The sequence below is a fragment of the Callospermophilus lateralis genome, chromosome 15 (genome assembly GCF_048772815.1).
Source record: "Callospermophilus lateralis isolate mCalLat2 chromosome 15, mCalLat2.hap1, whole genome shotgun sequence".
NCBI classification, from domain to species: domain Eukaryota; kingdom Metazoa; phylum Chordata; class Mammalia; order Rodentia; family Sciuridae; genus Callospermophilus; species Callospermophilus lateralis.
The window spans coordinates 18482585-18485956 of record NC_135319.1 but is presented as its reverse complement, the minus strand read 5'-3'; the positions used below and the strand labels follow the sequence as shown (position 1 = coordinate 18485956).

General features: G+C 36.1%; 1 pseudogene; it reads left to right on the top strand.

The window, feature by feature from the left end:
- Positions 1 to 2405: 2405 nt before the first annotated feature.
- LOC143381717 (U6 spliceosomal RNA) lies at positions 2406 to 2505 on the top strand (annotated as a pseudogene).
- Positions 2506 to 3372: the final 867 nt, after the last annotated feature.

Below are 3372 nucleotides of genomic sequence, written 5' to 3'. Positions count from 1 at the left end.
AACATATGCCTGTAACACCTTCAGGGGTGTAAGAACCAATCCTAACTGAGATGTACTTTAAAAATAATTGCTGGCTGATGAATTTCTTATTAGCTCAATTTCCTGACGCAACAAATTCTCTCTTTACATGTGTGTAAGTATATGCTCTCATGTGTTGCACGTATCACACACACATATACAGTATTCTTCCATTTCAGTCTTGCACTGCTTACTACTGGCCACACACCCTTAGTCAAGTTTCTTAGCCTCTCTGTGCCAGATTTTATCTGTAAAATGAAAGTAATGAGTGTTCTTCCCATTTGTTGTGAGAATGCGAATGAGTTAATAAAAATCAGGTTCTCTGTCAGGCAGGGGTGGTACATGCCTATAATCCCAGCTATCAGGAAGTTGAGGCAGGAGGATCATAAGTTCTTCAAGGCCAGCCTAGGAAATTTAGAACCTGTCTCAAACAAAACAAAACAAAACCAAAAAAAAGGACATGGGATGCCTCTCAGTGGTAGAACTCCCCTGGGTTCAATCTCCAGTACCTGCCCCCAAAGAAAATCAAGCACTGTGGAGAATGTCAGGGATATACTGGGTTCTATGTAATTGTTAACTATTATCCTTTCATTATGTGTATTGTTATTGTTGTTCTTCAATGCCAGCAGATATTAAAATAACAATGATTCCAGGTATAGTTAGTATTCATGTGTCACAAATAGTTCAGATCAATTATCTGAAGTCTAAGATAATATCTCCCCATTTGGAAAAGAAAAAAAGGTCCCCTATTTGGCAAAAATTATACAACATGTTCATAGCAGGGAAAGAAATAAAATCTTTTTCCACAGTGCTGAGTTGGAAACTAACCACTATCCCCTGAGCCAAACATAAAGGACTATGCATTTCACCAACATTGTTCCTGGGTCTTGAAAACACATCAATTAAAAATATACTAGACTGACCAAATAAAGAAAACATTTTCCTTAGCAGTGGTCAACTCTGCCCTGATTACTTCCTCACCCATCAGCCAAGTCTGAATGTCATTCATGGCTCAGAGGAAACAGCTCATCCTCAGCCAGGACACAGACTGAACCATCCAAACAGCAACTCAGAAGCCAGGGAGTTGTTACCTTAAGCACACTATTCTTAAGCACACTAATATAATAAATGTAAAAGAAAATGTGAGAGCAAGAGGCTTTAGACTGACTCTAGATCCCGATATCTCAAAATGTAGAAATTGCACTAAGTGAAGAGAGATAGGAGAAAGCCTTTGAGTGAATACTAAAATCTCACTGGTCTTTGGAGACAGGGAAGTTCGGGGAAGGCAGAGTAAAAACAGCCTGTCATTTCCATGAATCAGTATGTATGTTAGTCTATTAGGACAGGCTATATTCCTTTCCTTATGGTTATTTCAAAAATTAAAAGAATTAAAAGACTAGCTGGGGGCTGGGGATGTGACTCAAGCGGTGGCGCGCTCGCCTGGCATGCGTGCGGCCCGGGTTCGATCCTCAGCACCACATACAAACAAAGATGTTGTGTCCGCCGATAACTAAAAAATAAATATTAAAAATTCTCTCTCTCTCTCTCTCTCCCTCCCTCCCTCTCTCACTCTCTCTTTAAAAAAAAAAAAAAAAAAAAGACTAGCTGGGCATGTAGTACATGCCTGTAATTCCAGCAACTCTGGAGGCTGAGGCAGAAGGAGAGTAAATTTTTAAGTTTGAGGCCAGCCTCAGTAACTTGATGAGACCCTGTCTCAAAATAAACAATAAAAAGGGTCGAGTTTATTTGATTTTATAGTTCTTTTTGGTTTTAAGTTTATCCCATGGGGCTCATTGATGGAGTGCCTGTGGATTCAATCCACAGTACCAGAAAAAAAATATATACCTAGAAGTAAATTTAAAGTTTGCAAACAAAAACTCAGATGGACTACTCATATTCTGACTTGTAGGTGAGGAAAACACCACTGTCTCTTTAGAAATTCACACATTTGAATAATGAGAGAGAAATGTTCAAATGAAGCAAAATACTCTTATAAATACATGGGCTTTTCTAGAACTTCCACTGTGAGAAATATGAATCAATAATATTACACTCTAAAATCTTTTTTTTCCCCTTCACCAACTACCAAGGTGAGGAATTTAAGAGGAAAAGAATTTCCATCAAAAGTTACTAAATCGTGTTGCTGTTGTTGTTGTTTACCACCTGGACATTCTACCTTGTGATACATTGCTAGAAGTTTCTCAACAAAATAAAACTGCTTTCTGAATTGCTACTTTGGGCATAAAACGTCAACTGATCCTTAGAAAAGGAAATAGTACCAAGAACATATGTGATTGGAGTAAAAGAACTAGAAAGCTGAAGGATTTATACAGGACAGTATCGTATTTCACAAAATACATTTACAGTCTATCAGAACTTAGAGAGTCATGCTCACTTTAATAACATGTGTACTAAATTGCAACCACACAGAGATTAGCATGGTCCCTGCACAAGGACATGCAAGTTTATAAAACATTCCATATCTTTAAAATGTTCAGGAAAGTACAAAAATGTAAAGCATTCCATTCTTTAACTTTACAATTCTTTACTATGGAATAGCTCAGAATGTCTGTTTTAAGTAATAGAATTGATAACCAGGAGAGGAAATGTAATTTGGATTATAAAATTCTTATTTTAATAAAAATTTCTTAAACAATGGGAAAAACTTCAAGAGTTAATAAAAGTCAATTTTTTAATATGTGTCTTTGAAATCTCCCGTGTTCTGGGTTGGTTTGTATGTTTGCTTTGTATAGTTCTATTTGGTTTTGAGTTTATCCCGTACATATTTGCCCTTATTATAATAGACATGTTATTTTATTTGTGCCCTCTGTCTTCTGCTTTATGTGTAGTGGGGTATGTGATATAGGTATACGTTTAGCTATGCTACAAAAGAAAAAGAAAGAATAATTTCTTTTTGGAGAAAAATAAAGGAGAACTTTTTATTACCTATAGGAGAAAAGAACAGCAATATTCATCTTAAAAGCAGATCATTGTTGTTGAAGAAGGATTTATCTAGTTAGAAATGAGAGTTTTATATAAGGCAAAACTACATAATGTAGCTGTAAAAGGTGGAGTCATCATTTCCCCTTACTCCTTTAAGAAACCACACAAAAGCAAGAACATAGCTCATAAACACAACTGTAAACCCTATCTTTGAAACAGCAGGGAAAAATCTGAAGCCACTAAGCCCCACAAAATCAGCAGGTCTTCTAAAAGCATTTGAGGTCAAACACAAGACAATGCTTTTTGCATTCCTTTTTTAAACTGATACATAATAATTATACATATCTATGGGGGTACAGTAGGATAATTCAATCCATGTATACAATGTATAATGACCAAATCAGAGTAATT